Source organism: Mastigoproctus giganteus, chromosome 7, assembly GCF_048544385.1.
Source record: "Mastigoproctus giganteus isolate SK-2022 chromosome 7, ASM4854438v1, whole genome shotgun sequence".
Taxonomy (NCBI): Eukaryota; Metazoa; Arthropoda; class Arachnida; order Uropygi; family Thelyphonidae; genus Mastigoproctus; species Mastigoproctus giganteus.
In genome coordinates this window covers 127,457,146-127,472,041 of record NC_143581.1, presented here as the reverse complement: position 1 = coordinate 127,472,041, position 14,896 = coordinate 127,457,146, and the positions used below count along the sequence as shown (strand labels likewise).

General features: G+C 39.5%; 1 protein-coding gene across 2 annotated transcripts in view; it reads right to left on the bottom strand.

Moving 5' to 3' along the window:
- LOC150083187 (lipid droplet assembly factor 1-like) overlaps positions 1-4,571 on the bottom strand; it is a 46,141-nt gene extending 41,570 nt beyond the window's left edge. Inside the window, exon 1 of one of the 2 annotated variants that reach the window (XM_090377089.1) lies at positions 4,446-4,571. The gene's annotated coding sequence lies outside the window, so the exon portion shown is untranslated. Of the gene's footprint in view, positions 1-4,077; positions 4,140-4,445 lie in introns of those variants that run through there. The other variant, XM_090377090.1, reaches the window with a different exon arrangement.
- Between the last annotated feature and the right edge of the window lie 10,325 nt (positions 4,572-14,896).

Below are 14,896 nucleotides of genomic sequence, written 5' to 3'. Positions count from 1 at the left end.
CTGGCAGTAAGCTAGATAATCTTGTAATAACAGAGTAAAGTGGAGGAGAAATTGTTGAAGATAAACACAAGAAAAGCACCTGGGGTGGATGGGATCTATCCAGTTATATTAAAGGAGACAGCAAAGGAAGTAAGCAAACCCTTAGCCATAATTACAAGAGCTTCCTTGGACTCTGGGGAGGTATCCATAGACTGGAGATGTGCAAATGTGACCCCAATTCACAAAGGAGGATCAAAGGCTGAAACAAGTAATTAGACCTGTCAGTTTAACTTCTGTTCCAGGAAAATTAATGGAGGTACTGGTTAAAGAAGCACTGCAGGATCATCTAGACAAGACTTCAGTTATAGCTTGGATACAGCATGGTTTTGTTAAGGGGAAGTTTTGGTTGACCAATCTGATTGGATACTATGATGCAGTCACAAAAGCTTTTGATATTGTTGCACATGGAAGACTGCTGCACAAATTGGAGCAGTGTGGCGTTGGAGGCAAATTGCTGCTATGGATAAAGGTGTGGTTGGGGGGGAGAAGGCAGAGAGTGGTAATCAATGGACACTGCTCATCGTGGACTAATGTTATTAGTGGAATCTCTGAGGGTTCAGTGTTGGGTCCATTATTGTTTTCTGTATTTATAAATAATAAAGATGATGGTATATCGAGCTTAATGTCCAAGTTTGCAGATGATACAAAGGTTGGCAGGGTTGTTAAGGACACTACTGATGCTATGCTGCTGCTGCTGCAACAGGATCTGGAAAGGTTGAGCAGATGGGCTGAGAGGTGGCAAATGAAGTTTAACATTGAAATGTAAAGTACTACATACGGGAAACAGCAATCCCAGAGCAGCGTACCAACTCTGTGGTACTACACTACCACTGACAGTGGTAGAGAATGAAAAGGACCTGGGGGTAATTGTGCAGGCAGATATGAAGTTCTCTGAGCAGTGCAGATGGTCTGCAAGATTAGCTCATGCTGTCTTATCAATGATATACTGGAATTGTTCTAGCAGGGATAAGGAGGTGATTATTCCCTTGTATAGGGCAATGGTCAGGCCAAACCTTGAGTACTGTATACAGGTCTGGAGGGCTCATTTCAAGAAGGATGTAGAACTGCTGGAACGAGTACAGAGAAGGGCAACAAGATTAGTGAATGAACAAAGGGTTGCTCTTACGAAGAAAGGCTTAAGTTTTGCAAATTACAGTCTGGAGACTAGGCACCTACGAGGTGATCTGATAGAGGAGTATAAAGCCTTGAATGGTTTGAGCATGCTCAATGCTGATGGGATTCTTCCTGTTGCTCCGAATAATCACCTGAGAGAGCATAAATTGAAATTGAGAAAAGACAAATGTAGGATAGACGTGTGGAAATTTGCGTTTAGCCAGCGGGTGGTTGGTTGGTTGGTGGAACAGACTTCCATCCCTTGTCGTGGAAGTTGATAGCCTAAATAAGTTTAAGGCTCAGCTGGACAGGTATTTCGAACGAACAGAGAGGGGAAGTGGAAGTGGGTTTTTTTTTTTTTTTTTGGCTGATGCTGCATAAGCTTGCATCAAATGCCTCTACTAATGCTAGTTCTCTGCTTACACCTTCACAATGATAAATCTGTTAGTAACCTTGAGTGTAATCCCCATGTGGAAGTCCTGAAATACAGCACCTAGGTGTGAACCAAAGTAAGCAGGGTTCAAGGTGTGACACCCTCAACACATGGTGGTGTGGCACCCCTCTATAGCATTCTAGGTGGTAGATGACTCTCATCAACTGCTGCAATACTACCACTTTGCTTATTGGAGGTTTTAAGTGGTGGAACCCATTTTTGGTTTCCAGAGCAAAGCTCCGGAAACTCCCCCGTCTCTTCAATCAGTATGATCGATGTCTTTTATGATTATGATAGACACTATGGCGAGATCCAATCTTCTTTACATTTTGAGGGTTCAGCTCTAAAACAGTGTTCTCAAGAAGGCTGCTAGATAGTCCACCAGATCAAACCTATTGGAAACTTGCTAGAAGGCTTCTGGATCAGCTAATCTCACTGCCCTTATTCTGCCAGATAGTGATGGAGGGAGTCCAAGTAGTGTGTGTATGCAAAGGGCATTGTTGAGGTCATGTTACGTCAATGAGTTGAATACATTCTTGACATGAGCACACCATATCCAAAAATTTCATTATTTAATACAGCATTATTTAATAATAAGCATGTCCCCCACATCTTTTCTTACTTCTATATACATCATGAATTGTGGAACTAATAGAACAAACTCATCTGCGAAAAGATCTAAACTTCCTAAATACTTCCTTGTTCGTTTCACAAATACAATGTCTCAATGATGCATTTCCACTTACAGTCCACTAACTGATAAGTGAAAATAATAAATGCTATCAAATAAATTTTTTATACTGCCCTACTTAGTGTCATGAAGTACTTTTAATGTAACCAATGTACAAGTACACTGGTTACATACATTAACAATATTGCTGCATGTCAGTAACCCCATTTCATCTGGAGTCTAACTTTCTCCTTCTTTTGGGCTAAATCCATTATTTGTGTACCGCTTGACTCCACAGTGGGCGTGGTCGTAGAATGGAGTGATGGTACAGTCGAGTTCTGTGAATGGGTGATTATTGTGGTGTTTTCTTTCTGATTATTTTGTGTCGTTGAGGAGTGGGTTGCTTAGCTTAGGCAGGGTGTTTATCCCCCCATCCCGCTGTTTTAAAATCAGAAAAAGAGTTCCTGATTTAAAAACAGCAGCAAGTGGGAGAAAACAACCTAGGCATATCAACGTAGGAGGACAATAGGTGGGGAAAGCAGTGAGTGGCACCTGCCAATCATTGCTTCCTGTCCATTTGTCGAAATATGGACTAGTACCCAAGACCTGGATTTTTACCTTCTTTTGTTTTAATAGACCTGGGCCAACTGTACATCATGGCCAAGTGGCAGAATCACTATGCTGTTAGTGGTATATGAGTGCAGTAGAACATTTATTAGTAGCATGTAACATGGGTTGTTGCCTGAGAATAATGTGTTAATTATATCACATCTGGATTTTAATCTATAGGATGCAGTCAAGAATAAAGCTTACTAATAACCTGAATAACCCCAGGGGCTCACATCTGGTGAAAATGGGCTTGGCACACCCAGGGTTCTGAGCTGGATATCACTATTCTTCTCTTTCTTGGTGACTCCCTTCTACTTCTGACTCTTGCTCTCTCTCTGGGTAACATAGGCATTTTTTTTTTTTTTTTTTTTTGGTTGGTGCAGAAATACAATGTCTCAATGATGCCTCAGTCTTCCTTGCACCATATAGCTAATAATAATACCCAGAGTAAGCTGAAGCAAACAGTGAGAGATGTAATCATGTCACTGATGAAATTCTTTGTGGGCATTTTTATCAATTATATTAGAAAGGAGAAATGCATGTTTCTATTAGTAATATGGAGTTGTCCATTTGTAACGGTTTCAGTAATCAATAAAATTCGTTTGTTTCATTTTTAAAAAAAAATTCTTTTGCACAAAAAGCTGTTATATTTAATTACTACCATTGCCTAAATAAGGAATAAACCAAATGCTTTAATGAACCATGGTTCATTTCCAAACCATGAAAGAGCACAAGCTCTTTCAGTAGACCGGGGTTCAAGCCCCTGACTGCTGAATACGGTCGATCTGCCAACCCACACTGGACCAGCGTGGCAGATTATGGTCCATTTCCCTCAGCATGAATTGTTTAAGAGGTTCCCATCCTGCATTGGGTTGATAATGGCTGCACTTTACTTTTATGTCTAAATCCGACTATCAAACGGTTATTTCAAACTGGGTCGCAATGGACTGCCCTGCACTATTTAAACTCCATCTAGCAAATTCGTTATAATGTACCGGTGGCGAATATTTCGCCAAAACTGTTTCAGAGAAGTAGTAATTACAAAACCTTCTCCCTCGGCTCACATCGCTGTTAGCAAAGGTGTCAATGGGGCGGCCTCGGGTAATTAAATATATTTTTTAAAAATGGCTAAAAATACTATATGATAATTTTTTACATGTACAACTATATCGTCCTTTAAATAAATCACAATTATTGCACCAATCTTCCTTACATTTCGAATAAACAAAACTTCCTTCCTTATGAAAACGGCACGATCAAAATGTTACTGCTACAAAAATTATCTGGTCACGGAAACTGCTACGTAAAGTTATCCATGAGCAAAACGCCAACTTTGTTCAGTCTGACCCTGAGATCTGTTAAAAGCAAAATACTATATAGACATATATAACTATTTGTGCTGTTCAACAAGTTTAGTTGCGAGTAAATATTGTTGTTTCTACAAAATAACTTTCATACAATATTTTAAAACGATAACAGAATTTACATATAAATTATATGTTTACATTAGTATAGCTTCACATACTTCTACAGATATAACATACACGCTAATATATCTACTTTATTAGTGAATGACCTTACAGCAAAAGTATCCCAAAATAAATTATTTCCAACAGTTTACCAATGACGGAAGTCATTAGAACCAAATAAAAAAAAAACTTCCTTTTAAAAACGGCACAATCAAAATGTTACTCCTACTCTGTTAGATGTTACTACTCATGGCTACTGTGATAACAACAAAATATTGATTTATTTATTTATTATTAATTTTTGTATTTTCATTAAGACTATCATTGGTTTCCTTCTTTCTTTCCTTTTTTTTTTTTATTTAACTTGTACAAAGAACTGCAGTTTCAACTTTAGATTTGATTATCAATTTTCAAGCCACAGTATAATTATATATTCACCCTCCTCCACGACGCTTAGAAAAGCCCTATGTTCGAATCCCGTCAATGATGCAAGGAACTCGTGCTGGCCTTTTTCACAACCTGGCTAAGTTAGTCGGCAAGAGGAGTACGGTCTTTTCTCCCGGAAACATTGGCATTAGCATTAGTAGAGGCACATAATGCAAGAAAGCAAGCTCATGCAGCATTAGCCAAAAAAAAAAAAAAAAAAAAAAGAACTCTCCCATTTCACCCATCCGTTCGTTCCAAAGACCTGTCTAGCCCAGCCTTAAATTTCTTTAGGCTGTCAACTTCCACAATAAGGGATGGAAGTCTGTTCCGCCAACAAACTACCCGCTGGATAAAGACAAACTTCCGCACATCTATCCTACACATGTCTTTCCTCAATTTGAATTTATGCCCTCTCGGGTGATTATTCTCAGCAAGAGGAAGATCCCATCAGCATTGAGCATGCTCAAACCATTCAAGGCTTTATACACCTCAATCAGATCACCTCGCAGGTGCCTAGTATCCAGACATTGTAATTTGCAAAACTTAAGCCTTTCTTCATAAGAGCAACCCTTGGTTCCATTCACTAATCTTGTTGCCCTTCTCTGTACTCGTTCCAACAGCTCTACATGCTTCTTAAAATGAAGCCTCCAGACCTGTATACAGTACTCAAGGTGTGGCCTAACCATTGCCTTATACAAGGGGATAATCACTTCCTTATCCCTGGTAGAAAAATTCCTGTATATCATTGGCAAGACACCATGACCTACTCTGGCAGCCTGTCTGCACTGCTCAGAAAACTTCATATCTGACTGCACAATTACCCTCAGGTCTGTTTAATTCTCCACTACCCTGAGTGTAACACCACACAGTTGATACATTTCTCTGGGGTTATTGCTTCTCATACGTAGTACTTTACATTTGTCAATGTTAAACTTTATTTGCCACCTCTCAGCCCATCTGCTCAACTTTTCTAGATCCTGTTGTAGCAGCGTACTGTCATTAGTGTCCTGTTAAGGACACTAATGACAGTACACTGCTACAACAGGATCTAGAAAAGTACCCTGCTAAACTTCGACATTAAGCTTGATATACCATCATCAATATCATTTATAAATACAGAAAACAACAATGGACTGAACACTGAATCCTGTGGGACTCCACTAATAACATTACTCCACGATGAACAGTGACCATTGATTACTACTCTCTGCCTTCTCCCACTCAGGGTTTTTGAAACTCAGGTTTTTTCGTCCAGCACATCGACCACAGAGCACGAAATTTACAGATATAATAAACATGGCGCAATATGGCCTAAATTGCTGATGCATGTGACCCTTAGAAGAGCCAATAATTTTTCAAAAAAAATTGTAAATGAACTTCAGACAGCAGAGACTATTGAGTTCATGACCATTGTAAGATAATTCTTTTCAAAAAAAAAAAAATAATAATAAATAAATAATAATAAAAATTAAAAATATATATTTTTTAAATTTTTACCGTATTTTTGATTAATTAATGTATTAAACTATGTTAAAAATACATTACTTAATACATTAAAATATTTTTCCTCCTAGGGACATTTATTCGAGCCAATGGGAGAAGAGAACGAGCAATTACGTCACTACAAATGTCTTGTCTAACATTTGAGGTTCCATTGTAATGTTTTCTTGTATATTAAAGAATATTGCATATTTGTAAATATTTTATATATTTGTTTAGTTTGTAAATACTTTAGTTAAATATTTTGGTCCTGCTCTGTGAACACAGGTAAATAATACATAGTCACATTTATTTGACTTTGAAAATGCTGCGCACGGAAAATGCACAGTTAAATAATTACATAGAGCATTTCCTGTTTAGATATCGATCACCGTGGCACCGGGGTTTTTCCCCAACTCTGCGCTTTTACTCTGTGTAGAATACAATGCCCTGCATAAGGCCAGGATGTATTTTGTGACTATTAACGTGGGTGATTTGCAGTGGCGTATGAATGCCTTGACATTGGGGCAGATGCCAAGGGCGCCGATAGGAGCAGGGCGCCACTGACAGACTACATCAGTACAGTGTCAAGCTATTTCGACACCCGAGAGTAGCTGACCAAATGGCGCTCCTCGATGATGTCGAATCAAGATGACAGCACAAGAAGGGTGAAAATTAGTTTTCACACAGTGATTCAAGTCTGCATGCATCCTTACATCTGAGTACATACTGCTTAGTATCATAGATTTATTTGCTGTCCAGAATGTAACTTTGCGGGTACCAATCAGGCGATCGCATCATCAGCGCTTGCATAGTAGTTCGCAATTCAAGCATTGTGTACAAACTGAATAAGTTATAGTGTTTTCGTGATTGCTACATAAACAGGTAATCGTGAATATTGTGATTTTTAATTTAAATAAAACAATAAAGGCCAAATTAATTTTAGACATGCCACCAAAGAAAAAAGTGGAAAAACTTCATTAGGAGGAACTTAGAAAAAACATTCTGCTAGTTTACAAAACTGGCTTACAATAAACCACTCCAAACCTGAAAGTGACAAAGAAAACGAAAATGATTCGAATGAAGATGAAACAAATGATGATGCCACTGAAATGGAAGTCCAAGAAAAGCTCAAACAGTTGAAGTTATTTTAAAAGAATTAGAAAGTGCGGACAATACCAACAACAGTTGGCAGAAGAAACATGTAAGTCTGAATTTTAATGATGCGACCACATGGAACTTTAATACCCACAAAAACAGATCTCTTATGGTGCAATATGGTCCCGAACATATAGATTTAAATACGCATCCTATGACTAATGGCCGATGTTTCAATAATTCCTGTAAATACAAAAATGAAGGTATTGAAAAAAAAGAGAAAAAAAATTTTATTTTATTGCAAAAACAAAGATGCAATATATTGTTTTCCGTGTCTCTTATTTGTATCTGGCACAAATAATGTTCCATTTTTAAGCTCAGATGGATTTAAGGATTGGAAACATCTAAATCCAAACGTTCTTTTTCATGAGAATTCGTTACAACACATAAACAATTTCATAAAATGGAAATTATCAAAAAACTGCGATAGTAGTGTGGGAGGCATCATTTCCTCTGTATCTCATATTGTGTACGATGATAGCTCAAGAGCTTTGAAACGGTGCCGTTTCACATCCACGAAACAACAGAACACCGCTTGTCGGGATAAAGGGGAACCACTCTCTAAATCTCTAACAGGGTGATTACAATTGACTAGAGCCTACTGTCCGAATGTTTAATACGCCTTAGCTGCCCACCACATGCTTTGTAAAAAGGATAGGTGGAACAGGACCAGGGTATGTCTGCCAGGGGCAAAGGTTGATGACGTTGTAGAGCGAATATCATCTTTTAAGGGCACAAAAGGTGATATAGTTGTACCCGTTGGCACTAATGATATTAAGAGTAGGAGACCGGCAGAATTACTTAACAAGTACAGGTCACTGTTGAATAAAAGCCTAGAATTAGGGTTGAATTTGAAAGTGTCTGCAATTCTGCCCAGACACGATAGGAGGGAGTATAGGATGAGAGCCTTGTCGATCAATTCGGCCCTGGAAAGATTGTGCAAGGCTCAAGGGGTAGAATTTTTTTCAGCCTGGTCTGTACTTGTTAACAGGAGAGATTGCTTCTAGAGGGATGGGATACACTTAAATAGAAAGGGGGCAAGAATATTTGCTGATGCTATCGAGGCAGTGTTAGGTGGGTCGGAAAACTGCTAGCTTGGGGGAGACAAACACCAATAGATTGACAGTAGCCACTGGCAGAGGTGAAAGAGATTCTTGCACTGCTTCTATTAGAATGAGCAGAAGCCTGAAAAACAAGATGCAGGATATTTCAGAGACTGCTGGGAGCCATTGCGGTACAAGTAAACACATGGGTTGTGTTAGGGTAGCTAAGAATAGAAACAGGTGCAGGCATACTTGCGTGTACACCAATGCTAGGAGTTTAGTAAATAAATTTGATGAATTTGAGGTATTGCTCAAAACATCAAAGGCAGATATTGTTGGGATATCAGAGACGTGGTGTCACAGATATAAGGGATGCAGAACTGGAATTTGGGGAGTACAACGTCTAGAAAGGATAGACAGGATAGGAAGAGGGGAGGGGTTATGCTATTAGTTAAGAAACACATAAAAACCAAGGAAGTGAAGCCACTCGACATCGCTGGACAGTGCAGTGTAGAGTCAGTTTGGTGTGACATAAGCATTGGGAGATCAAAATTGAGAGTAGGAGTGTGCTATAGGCCTAATGACTCTGATGAGTATAATAAGAAACTGTACAGAGAAATAGAGTGGGCCAGTAAATCAGAGAGTCTTATAATGGGAGATTTTAATTTCCCAGATATTGACTGGAATTTGGGGGCTGGTCACTCACACACTAGCAGGGCTTTTGTGGATTTATTGGATGATTGTTTTCTACATCAGCATGTTCGGGAGGAAACTAGAGGGAGTAATACTCTTTATATGATTATCAGCAGTGATTCTTCATGCATTAAGAATCTGCAGATAAATGAACCACTAGGTGGCAGTGATCACAGTGTGCTGAAGCGGGATTTACTCAAAGAGGTACCTACCATTAGGGGTAAAGGGAAGGGTTGTTGCTTCCGTAAAGGCGACTACGATGGACTGAGACAGTATTTAAATTCTATACAGTGGGACCAACTAATGATGTTACGAACAGCAAATTCAAAATGGGAAGCATTCAAAGAATTAATCTTGGAAGCTACTAGGCTTTACATTCCAACTAAGAAATATTGTTCAAGGTTTAGGCCAAAATGGATGTCAGATGAACTAATGAGGCATATGGCAGAGAAGAAAAATGCATGAGATACTTACAATTTAACACATCACACAGAAGCCTATGATAGATACAAGTTGATATGCAACCAAGTTACAAAGGAGGTTAGGCGGGCGAAGGCAGATTACGAGAAATCCTTTGCAAGGGATGCAAAGAAAAACAGCAAAGAGTTCTTTACTTATGTAAACTCTAGAAGGAAGGGGACGAATCAGATTGGTCCACTTGATATTGATGGGTCAACTGTTGATGACCCTGATCAGGTAGCTAACAAACTAAATGAATATTTTGCATCGACATTCATACATGAGGAGTTATTCAACGAGGGGAATGCCAGAGGTGTATTCAACTCTAGCAGTAAGCTACAGAATCTTGAAATAACTGGGAGTAAAGTGGAGGAGAAACTGTTGAAGATAAACACAAGAAAGGCACCCGGGGTGGATGAGATCTATCCAGTTATATTAAAGGAGGCAGCAAAGGAAGTAAGCAAACCCTTAGCCATAATTATGAGAGCTTCCTTGGACTCAGGGGAGGTACCCATAGATTGGAAATGTGCAAATGTGACCCAATTCACAAATGAGGATCAAAGGCTGACACAAGTAATTATAGACCTGTGCGCTTAACTTCTGTTCCAGGAAAATTAATGGAGGCACTGGTTAAAGAAGCACTGCAGGATCATTTAGACAAGACTTCAGTTATTGCTCGGACACAGCATGGTTTTGTTAAGGGGAAGTCTTGCCTGACCAATTTAATTGGATATTATGATGCAGTCACAAAAGAACTGGATGCAGGGAATAGCTTTGATATTATATACTTGGATCTTAGAAAGGCTTTTGATACTGTTGCACATGGAAGACTGCTACACAAATTGGAGCAGTGTGACATTGGATGCAAATTGCTGCTATGGATAAAGGGGTGGTTGAGGGGGAGAAGACAGAGAGTGGTAATCAATGGACACTGCTCATCGTGGACTAATGTTATTAGTGGAATCCCTCAGGGCTCGGTGTTGGGTCCATTATGGTTTTCCGTATTTATAAATGATATTGATGATGGTATATCAAGCTTAATGTCCAAGTTTGCAGACGATACAAAGGTTGGCAGGGTTGTCAAGGACACTACTGACACTACGGCAGTGTCACAAGTAATTATATGACACTATGCTGCTGCAACAGGATCTGGAAAGGTTGAGCAGATGGGCTGAGAGGTGGCAAATGAAGTTTAACATTGACAAATGTAAAGTACTACACATGGGAAACAGCAACCCCAGAGCAACGTATCAACTCTGTGGTACTACACTGACAGTGGTAGAGAATGAAAGGGACTTGGGGGTGGTTGTGCAGGCAGATATGAAGTTCTCTAAGCAGTGCAGACGGGCTGCAAGAGTAGCTCATGGAGTATTGTCAATGATATACAGGAATTTTTCCAGCAGGGATAAGGAGGTGATTATTCCATTGTATAAGGCGATGGTCAGGCCACACCTAGAGTACTGTATACAGGTCTGGAGGCCTCATTTCAAGAAGGATGCAGAGCTGCTGGAACGAGTACAGAGAAGGGCAACAAGATTAGTGAATGGAACAAAGGGGTGCTCTTACGAAGAAAGGCTTAAGTTTTGCAAATTACAGTGTCTGGAGACTAGGCACCAGCGAGGTGATCTGATAGAGGTGTATAAAGCCTTGAATGGTTTAAGCATGCTCAATGCTGATGGGATTCTTCCTCTAGCTCAGAAAAATCACCTGAGAGGGCATAAATTCAAATTGAGGAAAGACAGATGTAGGATAGACGTGCGGGAATTTGCCTTTAGCCAGCGGGTGGTTGGTTGGTGGAACAGGCTTCCATCCCTTGTGGTGGAGATTGATAGCCTAAATAAGTTTAAGGCTCAGCTGGACAAGTATTTTAAACGAACAGAGGGTTGAAGTGGAAGTGGGTTTTTTTTTTTTTTTTTTTGGCTGATGCTGCATAAGCTTGCTTTCTTGCATCAAATGCCTCTACTAATGCTAATGCTAATGCTAATGCTAATAAGGCAATGGTCAGGCCAAACCTACAGTACTGTATACAGGTCTGGAGGCCTCATTTCAAGAAGGATGTAGAGCTGCTGGAACGAGTACAGAGAAGGGCAACAAGATTAGTGAATGGAACAAAGGGGAGCTCTTACGAAGAAAGGCTTAAGTTTTGCAAATTACAGTGTCTGGAGACTAGGCACCAGCGAGGTGATCTGATAGAGGTGTATAAAGCCTTGAATGGTTTGAGCATGCTCAATGCTGATGTGATTCTTCCTGTTGCTCCGAATAATCATCTGAGAGAGCATAAATTCAAATTGAGGAAAGACAGATGTAGGATAGACGTGCGGAAATTTGCCTTTAGCCAGCGGGTGTTTGGTTGGTGGAACAGACTTCCATCTCTTGTAGTGGAGGTTGATAGCCTAAATAAGTTTAAGGCTCAGCTGGGCAGGTATTTTGAACGAACAGAGGGGTGAAGTGGAAGTGGGTTTTTTTTTTTTTTTTTTTTTGGCTGATGCTGCATAAGCTTGCTTTCTTGCATCAAATGCCTCTACTAATGCTAATGCTAATGCTGATACACAGGAAGATTTGTCCAGCTCGACTTATCGGTATGTGGGTCAGGTAGTCGGATAAGTTTTACGGGTCCCACTGAGTTGCAGATGGTAATCTCTTTATCTTTTAATTCGGGCGTGACAGCAGCACTATTGTTGCTTGAAGGCAATGGGTGCGAACTGTTCCGAAGTCGTTTCTGTAATGGTATCAGGCGCCTGCTGGATAGCGGTTAATATGAATAACGAAATTCCCAGGCAGGTTTCCAACACTAAAATGAGAAACCAGAAAGACTAGGATTTATAGATTTACTCTGAGAGGTAAAGAGCAAACTGCAACATCAAGGGGCGTTTTGTTTTCCACCCAGAGGTACCTTTTAGATAAGGGAGCCCCAGAGTGACCGGAATTAATGGTTCTTTTAAACAGCGCTTATTCAGTGACCTATGTGTAACTAGAGAGAATAGTCAAGAGGCAGGAGTAAACAAACAAAATATGATTTATTAGACATAGACATATATGATACAAATGAATCACAGTAGTGGCTGTCTGCATCTCAGTGTTGATGTACCTTATTCGCGGTATACTGAAAATTACCCAATATACTAAAAGTTGAGACATACTTGGCACATGTATATGAGTTGGTTTGTGTTCTTCGTGAGGCCTTTATTAGATATTCATTGCTCTTACTCAAATGGGTCAATAGGCATCTCGCTGTCCGAATATCTAGGGAACTGTGTTGAGCCGACCTGCATATTTACCAATAGTCGATAATATTCCATTTAATAGTATTAACAATAGGTAAAATGTTGACATGTAAATCTGAGAGGAGGAATGTAAGTAATTACGGCATGACGTAGCCCAGTGGTCAGGAGCGATAGTGCATAGCATGCGTTCCTTGAGTGGACCGGGGTTCAAGCCCGTGACTACTAAATACGATAAAAATTTGTATTGACGATTTATTGTAAACTCTACTGACTTGGTTGTCGTGCTGGAGTATAAACAGAAAATTTATTTATTTAATCATCGACAGTGCAGGGGAAGATAAGTCGTAATGTTGGGTCGCTTTGTTTAATTCGCTATTAAAATACAAACAAACCTACCAGTAAACTTCTGCATTTTTCCCCGATTTGAAGTTTCTCGATAACTTTCTTTAGTGTATCACCTTTCCAAGATACGAATTATCGGGACCAGTAGAACGATGAACAAAACTGCACTCTCACTAAAACAACAAAAAGACCTGGTATTGGTCAGGAGACTCGTTTTGTGGGGAACACAAAAACGATTGTCCTAGAAACCTGACTCTATTAGAAATAGAATCTTATTAGTAGAAAGAGGAACTTCGCATCTGCATGAGGTGGCATATGCAGATTGTTCACCATTAGTCACTAAAATGAAGTCTCTTATATGCGCCAATCTCCAGATAACAATCACTTCGTAGTTAGGAACTTCAGATTTCACTTCAAAAGTATCTTCCTTATTTATAGCAATACTCTAATTTCTCCACAGAGAATTAGATTTTCTCCTTGTTTTATGAAACCTGCGACATTTGTCCGATCAAGTGACGATCTCTTGCTGTGATTTAGCCGGACTCACATTAGCGTCTCTATTGCTGCCTCCCAAGCTCAAGGTGTGTGTATCAGAGCAGACAAAAATAGCTCACTGCATGTAATGGTTATTATTCTCTGAGTATAGCAGTGGCAAAAATATAGGGACTCTTGCTGATGGGAATTAAGTACGAAATGAAAAATGGACACATTTTTCATAGAACGATGTGTACCCACTTAAGTCTCGTAATGCAGTCGTCATAATGGAAAATATTCGTTTCCATAAAATGAAGAAATAAAAAAAAAATCGAAAATATTTCGGTAAAAAACAAAATTCTATTTAGCGAATTCTAAAAAAAATCGGCAAACCGAAAATATTTATCTCTAAATAGAAAAATTCGCTATAAAGAAGTTTGTTAAACAGAGGTCCGAGTGTGCTTATTATTTATTTAGATTTTACCAGATATCGAAAAAAAGGCGCGTAGCCACGTATTTGCAAAGGGCGCCGAAAACCTGTGGTTGCTATTTCCCATATGCAGCACTTTACATTTGTCAATGTTAAACTTCGTTTGCCACCTCTCAGCCCATCTGCTCGACCTTTCCAGATTCTGTTGCAGCAGCATAGCGTCAGTAGTGTGTTCTTAATAACTCTGCCAACCTTTGTATTGTCTGCAAACTTGGACATTAAGCTTGATATACCATCATCAATATAATTTATAAATACAGAAAACAATAATGGAGCCAACACTGAAACCCGAGGGACTCCATTAATAACATTAGTCCACGATGAGCAGTGTCCATTAATTATCACTCTCTGTCTTCTCCCCCTCAACCACCCCTTTATCCAGAGCAGTAATTTGCCTCCGATGCCACACTGCTCCAATTTGTGCAGTAGTCTTCCATGTGAAACAGTATCAAAAGCCTTTCTAAGATCCAAGTATACACTTTGTATAATATCGAAGTTATTCCCTGCATCCAGTTCTTTTGTGACTGCATCATAGTATCCAATCAAATTGGTCAGGCAAGACTTTCCCTTAACAAAACCATACTGTGTCTGAGCCATAACTGAAGTCTTGTTTAAATGATCCTGCGGTGCTTCTTTAACCAGTGCCTCCATTAATTTTCCTGGAACAGAAGTTAAACTCACAGCTCTATAATTACTTGTGTCAGCCTTTGATCCTCCTTTGTGAATTGGAGTCACATTTGCACATCTCCAGTCTATGGGTACCTCCCCTGAGTCC